At 45.4% G+C, this 15,004-nt stretch overlaps 1 pseudogene; it reads right to left on the reverse strand.

Moving 5' to 3' along the window:
- Positions 1 to 16: 16 nt before the first annotated feature.
- LOC124097431 (signal recognition particle subunit SRP54-like) lies at positions 17 to 933 on the reverse strand (annotated as a pseudogene).
- Between the last annotated feature and the right edge of the window lie 14,071 nt (positions 934 to 15,004).

Genomic DNA, 15,004 nt, shown 5'->3' on the forward strand with positions numbered 1-15,004 from the left:
GTTCAGCATCTTCTCTGCAGATGTTTGAATCCCGTCATGCCTTTCCCTTTCCTTGTTGCCAGCAGCACCCCAGGGAAATGGCCTCATGGTTGGCTGAAGTCCTGCCACCCACATGTCAAAGAACTAACTCTTGGATCCTCATTTGGGCCCCTGTTGGTTCAATTTTGGTGTCTGTGATGGGCTCACATTCTTAGACTTGTCACTACCTTGGAGAAGTCCTTTGACACTTCCCGTCTATTCTTACCACCTGTGCAATCTTGATAATTCGGGTCAAAGCTCCTTGAGCATCTCTCTTCTCCTCCTGTCTTCTGATTCCTCTCGGTTGCTCACTGGAAACCTTGGCGCCATCGGCACCGTCTGGTTTGGGCCCAGCATATTGTCTGTTACTGTCATTAATTGCTTCAGCCTTGCCCTTGACTCCTGTTCATTTCCTTTACTCATAAAATATGTTTCAAAATCAGGGATCATTCCCAAGATCCGATTCAACTGGCCCATTTTTATGACACATGTCTTGCAGTGAAACTGACTGAATTTCAGCTTCTCTAGAAGTGCTTCGGAGTCATCCAGCTTCAGCTTGTTAACGTCACTGTCACCCACACCCAGAAGTTTGCTGAGCAAAGGCTGTTTTGAAAGGTTTCAATCCATCTCCATGTTTCCCTACGTTGATGAAAATCACTGGATTTTTTTGTGGCAGCACCTGCCTGAGTCCCCCACCTCCTTTTGCATGACCACCAAGTTTTGTCACTGTTACCGAGGCCACTTTATATTTAAAAGCCTTAGCCTGGGTTTCAGGCGCCTGCCCAGTGTAGGTGTCTGTCACCTAAAGAGTGTCATCAGGTTATACAGCGTGAGCAGCTTGAAACCTTTCTTCAGAGAGTCCTCTTGCTTGTGGTGGCCACTTATATCAACAATAATAATCTCAAATTTTTCATTTTTAAAATATTTATTTATTTTAATTTTTTTAGTTGCAGATAGACACAATACCTTTATTTATTTTTATGTGGTGCTGAGGATTGAACCCAGTGACTTCCACATGCAAGGTGAGCCCTCTACCACTGAGCTACAACCCCAGCCCTTTAAATATTTATTTTTTAGTTGTAGGTGGACTCAGTATCTTTGTTTCATTGTTATGTGGTGCTGAGGTTTGAACCCAGTGCCTTGCGTGTGCTAGGTGAGCGCTCTGCCACTGAGCCATAGCCCCACCCCTCAGATTTCTCATTTTTGGATTTCTCCACTCTTTCAGGAGCAATGAAGCAGTTCTGTGTAGCTTCCCAGAGTGGAACTCTCACCTGGGTGGCATCAGGCTTTATCTGGGCAGGAGCCTGTTGGGACATGCGCTCGTTCCAGCCTCCCTGGCAATCCGGCAAGCAAGGCCACATTCCGTTTTTCCTTTGATGGGTGTCCTGCTTTAACTCCAGGGTCTGCAGCTCCCAGGGTCTTTAAAGCCAGCATGCTGACTCGCCTTTCTGAAGACCAGAGCAGTAGCAGATGCGGTGTGTTCTCTAGTCCTCCTCCAGTGTGACATTGGCATCCCCTTCCAGAAATGCTGCCTGTGCTTCTTTTGGCACAGCTTTTAATACTTCCTCCTTGATAAGGGTGGCGCTGCTCAGCGAACGTACCACTGATGCTGGTCTTCCAAGATCCGCTAGAACCATCGGGAAGGGTCTAAGCGGTGCCTGTAAGGAGTTCTGCTGCAGTGTGAAGGACTGGAGAGAACACGGGCTTCGGGGTCCGAGGTTACATACTGGCTGTGTTACTTTGGGCAAATTACTTAATCTCTCTGAGCCTCACTTTCCTCACCTTCCATTCAGCTGATGAGATGAGGAGACGGAATCACTCCGTGTAGTCCAACCTTTCTGGAAGAGGATGCACTTCTGCTTCCCGGCTCAGGGCTGCTTTTCTTCAGGTAACCTCCCATAAGGATTCCTGGGGTGTTTTGGTGTTTTTTTGGTTTTTAGCTTTAGTCTTCTACCTTTGAATAACTGCAGCAGCAAAGTTAGTGGCAAACTAGGTCCTCTCGGGGCACAGTCAAGGGAAGAGAGTCAGGCCTCAAAGTCTGGCATTTGGGGACCTACACCCCAGGGAGGACTCCCTCCCAGCTCTGGAAGCTCCCTAGAGACAGCAGGGGTTTGGGGTAGGGGTACATTCTTTTTTTTTTAAGCAGCAAAGAGGTGTTTATTGCGAGCTAGCTCGGTCCTCCGCATGCACACAGCAACTGGTGACGCTGAGAGGCCCCGAGCCCAGGGTTTGCAGCAGTTTTATACATTCTTTGGAGAAGGCGGGGACCCCCACATACATCATAGTGTCTCTTAGCAAATCATCACACACCGCGGGGAAATCAAATAACAACTCTAAAACATGATTAGCACATTCACTGGCAGGAACAAGTTGGGTAGGGGTGATTGGTCAGTACAAAAGGGGTATTCATTTGAACTGATTGGTTTAAGCCAAGAGGGGTGTACGTGCTGAACTACATGGTTTCCCAACACGTTATCAACCACCATAAACTACTGGGAGGGTCATCTGGCATCCCAGGTATTTCCCTGTCTCATGCTAATTGGTGGCTGCTAGGTGGCTGCTATGGGTCCTCACCTAGCCTGACTGAGTCAGGGACACCTGTCATAGCAGATCTCTCCTGTTATTTGTAGATAAACCACTTAGCAGGGTGGGAATGTGCCTAGGAGTGCTCTGTGGGTCTTTCCAAGGACAAAGGTCATGTCCCTTCCTTGGACAGGCTTTGCTCTGAGGTAGAGGCTGGTTTTTCATTCCCCCCCTTTTCTGGAAACTTGGGAAACAATCATGGTTCCCTCAGTTGGGGGCCTATTTGGCCAGGCTCTACATCTTGGTAAACAGTAATCTCAGGAGACCGCCTTCAACTTCCCAGACTCACTCAAAATGGGCCTCCTATATCCATCCAACCTGACTCGATTTACCTATCTACACTGTCTATCCATTTCTGGCTTCATTCCCCCTAATTTTAGGAACTCTTTATTGCTGTAAGGAGAAGGGGCGACGGCTCGTTCTAGCTGCTTCAGAGCTGAAAAGGGGTGTCGAACATGAGGGGGCTTGAAGACATGGGGGGTGACATGGGGGACGTGAGTTCCCTTTTAGAAGTCAGTTCCATATGAGGTCTGGTTGGGGAAAAACAGGTTGTCATCTGGGGATGGGTGTTTCTGTGAGAGAAACAAAAACCATGAGTACTGAATAAGTGTTGCAGCAGCTGGAACATGTCACTGTACATAAGTTCCCTCACCAGGCTTTAACATCCCCAGTTACCAGGACTGTAAACATAACATTTAACTTTTAGGGTTACAGATGTCCTTCCCCTTAAGATACAGTTTAATAATGTAATGTCATCTGATCTTGCAAAATCCTTTTACTAGTATGACCTCTGTGTCTAATAGAGAAACCTTTAATTCTGTTACTTAGGGCTGGATAATCTTACTAACAAACACCAAGCCTACCTGTGTAGGTTAGAAATAGCTGTAGGCCTTAAACTAAAAACTACCCTGGCAGTTCCTTTTGATAGTTATCAGGCATTCCTGCCTAAGAATCTCCTTTGCAGCCTGCAGTTTACTTATTTTTGGAAGTTACATTTAACTATTATTATTATTTAAAATGCCCAGGAATAGCTGTGTTTTGGTTTTAACTGTCTTTGCTAAGTGTTTAAGATGAAGCAGTCAAACTGACTTTTGTTTCTATCTGTTGTGAACAGTCAGCTGAGTTTCCCTGGGAGTCCTGGGGGAACTTTACAGCAGCTTCTCAGTTCCGCTAGTGCCATTTGCGCTAGGATGGGTCCAGGCCTTGCTTGACCATGTGGCTTCCCTCGGAAGCATCAGGGATGTCTCCCTTCTCTGATGACCCTCCTCTTCACAGCAAATGCACTGATTGGCTTTCTGTTCTCCAGTGGTCTCATTAATCTCCCCGATTGGGAGGTTATGTGGCCCAGAGTTGCAAAGCTCTTTAGAGATGTCCCCTGTTCCCTGGATTCAGACTGACTCAGAGGGCAAGAGCCAAATATTGGTTTTCTTGGCCCTTTTAATTTAACTTTAATTTTAAAACTTAATCTTAAACATCCAGCAAATAAACTTCAACAGTCTTATATTAAGAGTACTGGGCTTTAATGTCTATCTCTCTATCCTGTAGGTGATAACTCATTATCTTAAATTAACCCAGGTTGTGAGTTCTTAAAGCAGTACCTCTGCAAAACATTAACAGGCAATCTTTAGACCATTTATAAGAAAACTACAAGATAAAATTATCAAGAGTAAAAACATTTAGTTCATGTAATAGCTACCTTGAATTTTAGCTGAGTTATACATTATATCCCCTGTTTGAGATCCTAGTAATCTTGACAAAAAACAACTTTTGGACACAACTTTAAATGTACTGAAATCTGGCCTACTTCTTTCGTAGTTGTAAGATGGGACATAGAGCCTTATCTCAGGTAAGGCGGGGCTCTTCATAAATCTTAAGTACTATAGTTCTGAAGCCGATCTTGGCTTTTTAAACATCATTTTACAAAGCCTACATAAATTGTTGTTCAAGTTCACATGAATATTAGCTAACACAACATAATATCACATCTAAAACATGAATTAAAGAAAGGCTGAAAGCTTTTAACCTTTTGTAGAAAAGTAGCAAAGTACTTTTTGTGTTTTGCAATAAAACCTTCACACAGATTAGGCTCTCATTAACTTAAAAATACATTTAAATTGTATCTTAGTGTAAAAAGTAACATAGAACTTTGCATAACTTATTGATAACAAGTCCAGTTATAGAAAACAAATGATATAAATACATCTCCAACATGTTTTTCTTTTAAGCCTAAAATTACCATACAACTTTAGAACATCAGCTTGATATTATGCTCTTTTAAAGCTTCTACCTTACAGACTTGTATACCTGGAAGATATGAACACATTAATAGCACCACAGTCACATTGATGATTTTATATTAACCAAGTTTAGCTTTTAAAGAAATAACATATTACAATATTGAAAAATAACAGTTGTTGTTTAACCATAGTTGTATAATTTTTAATTTCTTTAAGGTTACTTGCTCAAAAAAAACTTACACATATAACCAATTTACAGAGACCTTCTTTATCACTTATTTAAACCCTCTTATTAACTTAATCACATAGACTCTCTTATCCAGAAACACATTTTCCCTCTATTAAATCCATACCTAGAACCTTCTAGTTTCTCTTTTCCATCTGTTAACCTCCTTTTCTGTTCACATTTTGAAACAATACTTGTAAATTTCTGAATTTAGGCAGATTATTTCATAGACATCAACATTTTATTAGTTCTATTTTTGAACACCTAGAAAAACTTATAAGTTTAATTTTAAAGACATCTTTACTTTTATCTGTTTACCCAATTTAAATTAAACCATTTAAATCACGTGAATCAAAGATATTTGGATCCATTTTTTTTAATTTTTCATGATCGCTCCTCATATATCTGCCAATCTTCATATCATGTGTATTACATATGGACATACCCACATACAGACATACAACACATAACACAAGTGTGCACACATAACACAATAGTAAAGGCCTTGTAGCTTTTCTCAGGTGAAATCTCCATTGCAATGTTTAAAAAAGTCCACAGTCGATCAAAAATAGAACTGATCAGAAAACATAATCCTAAGTCTGTAGGATCAAAATCATGAGCTAAAAAAAATACAGAATTAAGAAAAAGCAAGAGTCCTAGAAAAAATAACTGGCCATTAATTAGTAAATGCCGTACAATTTACTTTTTGGTTTAATCTAGTTTGAGTTCAGGTAAAAAGACACTTTTACTTCTTCTTTCCTTGGACCTCAGATCAGTCTCTTACTGAGCTCACAGTCTTCTTCTATTGCATTTCAACTTAAGTCCTGGCTGAGGTCTGGAAGGAGCAGCAAAAGCTGGAATTCTGAGCAGAAACCTCCTGCCTAAGGCATTTTAACCATAAGTCACAATTTCCAGGTTTGGATGTTGAAAATTATGATACAAGTTTAAGATACAATTCACAAAATTTTATACCTTTATATCTTTCTACACTAGAAAAACTTGTTCACACAAAACTGAAAATAGGATTTTACTTGATAATATAAAGGCTACCATCAGAAGAAATTCCTTCAGGATCATTAAGCCACTTCCTTTGTTCTGAAGTTCCTAAAGTAGTATTAAGTTGCATTAAATCACCTGAAAAAAATTCCAAAAGAGAACCACACACTACCATGTATACCCAAAATTAAGCTTTGAAAATTTTCAAGACTGTTGCTATTCAACGTTATTTCAATAAGCCAGACCAACGTCCCAATCCAACACTTTCCTTTCCTAAATCCTACACACTGAGGGGAACAGATACCAAATCATAATTTATTATCCTTGCCCAAATTAATGCACTGGTACACCTAGTGAAATCTTCCCAGGCTACCAAGTTCAAAAATTGATGAAAAACTAAAACTAAATGATTGGGAGTTACTTGCCAACTTGGAAGTAGAGTTTTTTAATTTTCTATCCTAAATATTTAAGTTCTCTAGCATGAACTATCTGAAATCATAAACTAAACAATTACCTAAACCCAATTTTTAATTGCAAGATTATGCAATTCTTCAAAAACTCATTCAGATTGTTACAATAAAAAATCATCTTTTAGATACACATTCAGCCAAGATCATCCCCAAGAAACAATCTATAATAACCTTTAAAACAGACCAGATTAGAGAAAAATCTCCCCAGGTTTCTAACTCCCATTTAATTATGACTCCTACATCAGTGGCACCATAGATTTCCCCACAAGTGGACCAGATGTTCTCACATAGGGGCAACCAGAAGTGTAAAATCAAGGGTCTTGGTGTGGTGACTTTACTGCCTTCAGTGTCCCCTTCTTTTGTTTTTAAGTAGACAGAGGTAGAGTAATCCTTACAGTGCCAGTAAGGAAGAGGGAGTTCCCCAAAGCAAAAGTGCTTCAGCAGCTGCTGGGAGTCCCTCAGTCCCTCCTTTTACTTACAGGATTAGTTCCTCTGGTTTGGTCCGACCCCAGGCACCAGGCACTCTCCATATCTCCTAACTTTTCAGTAGTCAGCTCCCAAAAAGTTCATCTTACATCCTCGGCATGCAGTTGTTCAGAATGCTAGGCTCCCCAAGAAAACAGAGGGGAGGCTCCTCCCTGGGGTGTCAAAATTTGTAACTGAAAATTTGGTTCCCATCCCCAAAGCCAATTAATGCTAATTTAATAATGAGGACAGGGTTTTTGAGAAAAGTTAAAGTGAGATATCAAAGTTCTTAGACCCCCAGCAGGCATTTCCCTCTGCAGTGGGTGCACTCAAGCCAGCCAACTACTGGAAGAAAAGAAAACATTGCTTCCCTAATCTCGCTTAACAAAGGGAAGTAAAGTTTATCAAAGTTCTTTAAAACACAGCTAAAAGGGATGTAAAAGTTGAGAACAGAAAAGCTGGCAGTTCTATTGACTTTTGGTCCCTTACAGGAGAAGCATACTAGGGACAATTTAGGCTAAAATTTAGCTAAAGTTACCTCCACACATCTAAGGCAGATTGGAACTTGGGACACTGTATCTGTCCAAAGTAAAACAATGCCATCACACTTAACACAGACACAGACAAAAAGACACAGATTCCCTTTTCAGATTGTGAAAAAAACAAAAGTGGGTGCTGGCCCCAAGCCAACTGGGGCCTTCCCCTCAAACGGATTGGGAGAGCATCCCCCTCAGATTGGGTCTGACGACCCCAGATTGGGAGATTAGTTCTCTTACCAGGGTGTTGGGGTGGAGACAGACAGGACAATAGAAACAAACACACATATCACAAAATTCGCAGTGCGGCCACAGAATTCGCAGCGCGTCCTGGATTGCTACCCAGAAACTAAAGGCACAGGTGGACTACGGATCCGTCAGCTACAAAATACTTTACCAAATACTTCACAAAATACTTTACTAAAGGCAATCCACTCAGAACCCAGAAAGGGGCTGGGGACGTCTCCCACAAACCCTGTCGGCTGCCCTTCGGTGCGTCCACCTGGTCCTTTTGCCGACCACACAACACAGAACCAGAACCTGCATGCAACCAGAGTACAGAATCTTACAGATCGGCAATGCCTTTACTTACTGGCTGGGTTTTTATCACTTCTCGATCGGGGTGTCTGGGTAGGCTTTTTAGGGGGATCCCGGATGAGCCCCCGTATGTTATGCTCGAATTCGGGACCCCCAAAAGACCACCAGAGACCCAAGATGGATGTAAGCAGCAAAGAGGTGTTTATTGCGAGCTAGCTGGGTCCTCCGCGCACACACAGCAACTGGTGATGCTGAGAGGCCGGGGTACATTCTTTATGCACCAATCAGCCAAACCAAGCCTCCTTCAAAGGCTCTCACACCCCTAGTCAGGATTTCTCCTGCACAAAATCACCCCAGGCTCAGGTGCCAGGCAGCTAGAGACAGCCCAGAGCCCTCTGGAACCACTCAACTGGGAAGCCTAGCCTGTTGCCCCTGCCTGCCTCCTTCCCCCCAAAGCCTCAAGGAAGGCTCTGATCTAGCCTCTCTCCGCCTTGCTGCCCTGCCTCCTGACACAGCCTGGGCTCCTCGGGTGGCCCTGTGTGGCCCCAGAGGTTGCTTCCCTAGGAGATGGAGTAAATCTTCCGGGGGCTTTGTCCTCCCCCTGGGGCTGCTCAGCCACACCTCCGCACGTGAAGTCCAGGCACAGAGCAGCACCCCCGAACACAGTGCGTCCTCGCCATTGGCGGGCGGAGGTGCCCAGGAGCGGCTGGTGCCCCCAAATCAGCCAGTCGTTTGTATGGAGGAACGAGGTTTCCTCCCTGTTCTTCCCTGTCCAACCGCTGAGGCAAGGGCAGGAAGCAGAGGGCAGAGCGTGAGCAGGGCCGGCTGTGATGGAGCAGCAACTCCTTCCTTAGATGTTTCTGTTTCCGTCTTATCTCGGGTCGTAGTTGCAGCCTGCTAGTTTCTGCTTCTGTAATCTCGCTTGCTCAGCAGCTGAGGCAGGAACCAGACTGCCTGGGAAGAGGGAAAGGGATCAAGGCCACTTGCTTGAGAAAGTCCTACAACCCAGAAGCCTGTGCCGGTAGAGGGCGGGGCTCAGCTGTTGGAGGAGCCCCCTGAGCCCCCACCCTTACCCTATTGAGTAAGCCCTTGCTCTTCTGCACCTCCAAAGACCCCTTATCTCTTTCCTTTGCCATAATTTTTTTTCATATTTTTCTGTATTTTCGATAACAGTGACACTGCTGGCGTCTGTCCCATGTGCCTCCTTGAGCCTCCCAGGGGACTGGCAGACCCTGTAAGAGCCAGCCAGGCTGCTGACTATTTGTCCTCCCAGAGTGAAGAGACACTGAGGTGTGGTGAGCCCCTGGGGCAGGCCCAGTGCCAAGAAGCCATCAAGTCCCGGGTCCACCTGCTCAGGCCTCTGGACTGCAGTGGCCACCACCACGCAGATACCCAGCCCCTGCTCTGTAGCCCATCCCGGCACCCCCCCCCACCCCCACATCCTGTGAAGAAGAGTGGCTGCTGAAGCACAAGGGTCAGGAGGAAATCCTGGTTCGCTCCATTATTTGTCCCACATTTATGAACTTGTACTGTGGTCTGCCTCTTCCCCCACCGAACCCCAAAGCACCTCTGGACCACCAGCTGGACAGGCCCTTGGAATGAAGAAAGGCCTAGGTTTGCAGCAGGGGCCCACAAAGGGGCCAGCTCCATATGTATGCCTTAGGGCTGGAGTCAAAGCCACAACCCCACCCAGCAACAGGGTTCCGGAATGGCCCTCTGCATACAGCTGGAGCCTGTAGGGACCACTTTTCTGAGACACTGGAGCAAACCATCCTGTCCATCAAGCTCTGGTAGAAGGGCATCATCACCGAGGATGAGGATCCGCAGGCCTGCAGCACACAGGCGCCATCAGTGCACAGAACCCCAGGCTGAGAAACTAACAGAAAAGATGGTCAGGACCAGCAAGTCCACAGGGATTCAGAGACAAATGCAAAACTGCCTCGTATTCCTGGGTCACACGTGACACGTGCAGGCACCTTTAGGAGTCGGCTCCTGATTCAGTATGGTGGCGGAGGTGGAAAGCTCCAACTTCTGGTACGAACGACAGTCAGTCCAGGCTGGAACATGAAATCAAGACTGATCACCCCGATTCAGCAGGCCAGGAAAATCTACTGGTCTCAGAGGAACCGTCCGCACTAAAGTCTCACTATCAAACTTCATATGCAGGCTTTAAACCAGCTGCTGTGGATCAGAAAGAGACTAGGAGCCACACTTGTGCCAGCTTGAGTAAGAAGACTATGACCATGACATGAGAACTACAAAAGCAAACAGGCCTGGAGCTGTCACTACTGACCCAAGAAGAGAAAATGGGAACTGAACAATGAAAAGCTCACAAGCCAGGCTGACGGAGAAAGGGACTCACAAGAGGAAGACGGCATCAGTTCCAGAGAAATTCAGGAGGTGTCTCACCCTGCATGACCAGAGTGGGGGCTGCTGAGGAGCTTGAACGACAGGGTAGGGATGCCTTTAAGAGGAGTGGAAATAGGAGAGCAGATATTAACTGTGTGAAATTAAGTCAAAAAAATGGAATGGGAAGAAAGATTTAAACACACACACACACACACACACACAGGGTTTTGTGGTTTTAACTAAAAAAGTCTCTTAACACTATTTGGACCTGTTTTCTTTTTGTAAAGTTGAGTAATGTAGATATTCTGGTCTGTCACAAAAGAAAGTTTATATATATTTAAGTCAGTCAATGTGTGAATGAGAATGCTTTATAAATTAAAGAACAAGCAAAATGTTTTATATATATATAAATGCCGCAGTCTGGCTGGGCACAAAATCACGAGCCACTCACAGCCTTGTAGATTCAAACAGCAAGTCTTTATTCCTGAACTCTCACGGGCACTCTACACGCAAGTTCTCGGGGAAAATCCACCGACACTCTGCTCTGCATCCCAAACACTCTGAATCCTGGGAGAACTCAATGGGAACTCAAGGAGTGGGCGGGCGCCTGAGGCAGCAGGATACTCCCTATTCCCAGCAGGATACACCCTAAACCTGGACCCACCCTAATCCAGCAGGATCCTCCCTAAACCCGGATCCGCCCTGGTCCTTGAGCAGGGTCACCTTTCTCAAACATTCTTGCAATGTCACTGCAAATGACCTGGGTCCAAGGCAAGCCCATTTCCACAATGGAGAGTCCTCCCTCTAAGCAACATGGGGTAGGCTGACAAAGAAATTGCCATGCGTCATTCCTACTTGGCAATGGCTCTCAGTATATATATATATTGTGTATCTTTTTCTGTGATGGCTTCACTTTTATTCATTCTTTCCATATTCCTTCTGCCTGTTAAAGTTGACCACAGGAGCTTGTCTTCAAATGCTGCTTTAGGCTGCCCCAGGGTGTTTCAGTGACCCCGTTCCTGTTGGTTGTGCAGCCTGTGTGGAGCCCAGGGCCTGGGACAGGCTGCCCCAGGCCTTTAATTGTTCATCATGAAAGAAAGCAAGTGCAGGGGTGCACGCCTGTGATCCCAGCTACCAGGAGGGTGCGGCAGGAGGATTTCGAGTTCAAGGCCAGTCTGAGCAGCATAGCAAGGACCCGTCTCAAAAAACAGTAGATGAAGGCCGCCTTGGAACCCAGCGTGCACAGCCCCCTGTCGGCACCGCCAGAGAGGTCCTCTGCTACACTCAACCCACGCACCTACCTCGGCACAGTGTTGCTCAGATCATGTTTGTCACTTCTCTGCGCTCCATGTCTTCACCCCTCCCTCCCTCCCGACCCTTCCCGACCCGCTGCTGACCCCTGATCTTACCGTCTCCACAGTTTTGTCCTATAGTTGGGGTCACATGCCATTTAAGCTTTCCAGAATGGCCTCCTGCACTTGGTAATATGCATTCAAGGTTCTTTACCGCTGAGCCCCAGCCCCAGCCCCTAGAGTTTTTGGGTTTTTTTTTTTAATCTTTTAAATTCTTATCTATTTATTTATTTTTGAGACAGAGTCTTTCTAAGTTGCCCAGACAGGCCATAAACTCATACTCCTGCCTCAGTCTCTTAAGTAGCTGGGATTACAGGTGGGTGCCATTACTGAAGCAAAAATTTTATTTTTAAGAAAGGCGTGGCTGGGCGTGGCACTCTGGGCTGACAGTGGTTCCTTCGGTCCTTCACCCTGAGCCCTCACTCACTGCTACCTGGCTGGCCTCGGGCGAGGTGGCCCCACCCACTTGCAGCGGGGATGTGAGATGCGCAGGGCGGGTCTTCTGGGCTGGGTGCCTGCCCGGATCTGTCTGTGCAACTTGGAGGCTGATGTTAATTCTGGTGGGTTCTCTGGGGTTGCGGGCCCCCCCCCCCCCAGCCTTCGTCTCTGGGCAGTATTTCTGAGCCTTCTCTCCTGTAGCCTGTGCCAAGGCTTCCTCCCTCTTACTTACTTCCTCGTTGGGGTGATGCTTCCTGAGAAAGGCAACGGGAGGTGGAACTTTTGAGATCTTGAATATTCTATCTTTATTTTATGCTCTGTTGATCTTTTTGCTTGGCTCTAGAATTCCAGTGGGTTTTCTGATTCTCTGTTGTTACAAAACAAAGCACTCCAATACTTAATGGCTTAAAATGCCACTTGTTCTCTCTCGTGGTTCTGGCATTGATTGGCATGGCTGTGGCTCTCTGGGGGCCGCTCCATTGGTGGCAGCCAGATGGATGCTGGGTCTGGGGTGACCTGTGGCTCCATTGCACTGGTGTGCCCGTGCTGGCTCATTTGCATGGCTGGCTCGTGATGTCTCCTATGAATTCAGCTGGGGCTGTCACCAGGCTACCCACAGTGGCCATCACCCCAAACGCTCACAGTGGCCTCTCCTACAACTTGGGCTCCTCGCAGCCTGGCAGCTCCGGTCCAAAGAGCATGTCAGGTCTTCCACCGCCCTTCCCCGAAGAGGGCCTTGGGCTCTCTAACCGGCTGCACTGCTAGACGCTGAGCCACCCGCCCCCAGCTGTGATGGCGCAGGAAGGCCCAACCACAGCTCCTCCTGGCTGCCCCTGCACCAGCCACCCGCTGTGCTGTGCTGGCAGATGCCAGGCACACCCTTACTGGGGGCTTCAGTGGAGGAAGTCACGCTGAGCCCCAAGGTCTGGCGTCACTACCAGGAACCTCAGGGAACCCAGCTTGTCTACCAGCCCCAGTGGCTGTTTGTCCTTCACTGCCCAGAACCAGGGTGACCAGCAAAATCTGAAACAATGCAGATTTGCACATGGATCTGACCAACCAAGGAGTGCAAATGGAGCAAATGGAAAATGAGCCATCGAGATCAAGTCCATTCCACATAAACATTTAACCAACAGTGAAAGTATAAATATAAAACCACCAGTCCAGCCTCGCTGCTGCCATGAGCGGCTTCTTGACTTTCTAGAATGTCTTCGAGATGGTGTGGGGTTTGGGATTGGGCAGTGTTTGGGTGGCATCCTTAAACCAACTGCTATGGTGTTGTTATGAACTAATTAGAATATGGTTGTAGAAAGAGGGGACTCCCTAGAGTGAGAGTTCACGGCTTTTTTAAAACATTTGTTTTAATTGTAGATGGGCACAATACCTTAATTTTATTTATTTTCATCTGGGGCTGAGGATGGAACCCAGGGCATCATGCGAGGTAAGCGCTCTGCCACTGAGCCCCAGCCCAGCCTGAGTCCATGACATCTTAGACTGGACCACAGAAGTCATCTGGGGTCATTTCTGCCATATTCAAAAGGAACTGGCCACTGCAATTAGAAATTCATTCTCCTCAGAATTTTGAAGCATTCGTCTGTTGTTCTTTTGTTTTCAAAGTTCCTATTGAGAAATTCAGTGTCATTCTGATTCTTGGTCCAGAGTATGAAACTCACTTTTTTTTAACATTTATTTTTTAGCTGTAGGTGGACACAATACCTTTTTATTTTATTTTTTTAAGTGGTGCTGAGGATCGAACCCAGTGCCTCAAGCATGCTAGACGAGAGCTCTACCCGGAGCCACAACCCCAGCACTTGAAACTTACTTTTTTTTTTTTTTAATATTTTTTAGTTGTTAATGGACCTTTATTTTATTTATGTGTATGTGGTGCTGAGAATTAAACCCAGTCACAACTCCAGTGCCTGAAACTTACTTTTTTCCAATGAAAATTCATAAAAATTTTCTTTGTTCCTTATATTCTGGAATTTCACAATCATATCCCTTTGGAGTGGCCAATTTCCTGTGTGCTGGACCCTTAGTGAGCTCTGTCCATCTGAAGATTCAGTCCTGGAAAATTTTCTTGGATTCTTCATTTGACGTTTTCTTCCCCTCTGTGATTCCTTATTCTTTGTGGAACTCATATTTCTCGGAGATGAGTTGTCCTGGACTGTCTCTGGAATTTTTTCCCCCTTACTTTTATATTTTTCCTCTGGCAGACTTTCTCTATCTCTACCTCCCAACTTTCTATTGAGTTTTGTGTTTCATTTTTGCTGTGAAATTCTTAATTCTCAAGAACTTTTTGTTTTATGAATTTTTTTTTTTACAGCATTCTATTCTTGTTTCATGAGTGCCTTCTCTAATCTCTGGATCTTTTTTTCTTGGCAGCACTAGAGACTGAACCAGGAGTGCTTTACTCCTGAGTTACATTCCATTCCCCCTACATCTTGCTCAGAGGTCTGGGTTAGCCTTGAACTTAGGATCTTCTTCAGTCTCCCAAGTAGCCACAGCATGTGCCACCCACTTGGCTTTTTCTTGGGATATTTAACAGTGCTTTTTTTTTTTTTCTTTAGTTTTCGGCGGACACAACATCTTTGTTTGTATGTGGTGCTGAGGATCGAACCCGGGCCGCACGCATGCCAGGCAAGCGCCCTACCGCTTGAGCCACATCCCCAGCCCTTAACAGTGCTTTTTTAAAATATTATTTTCCCTGACTCTTCTTTATTCTTTATTCCCTCTAAGCTTCTCTTCCCCCATTTGTTTGTTTGTGTCTCCTCCAGGTGATCTGCTTCTTCAGATCTGT

This window comes from Marmota monax, unplaced genomic scaffold (genome assembly GCF_021218885.2).
Source record: "Marmota monax isolate L192 unplaced genomic scaffold, Marmota_monax_Labrador192_F-V1.1 WCK01_AAM20220418_F8-fsc00020, whole genome shotgun sequence".
NCBI lineage: Eukaryota > Metazoa > Chordata > Mammalia > Rodentia > Sciuridae > Marmota > Marmota monax.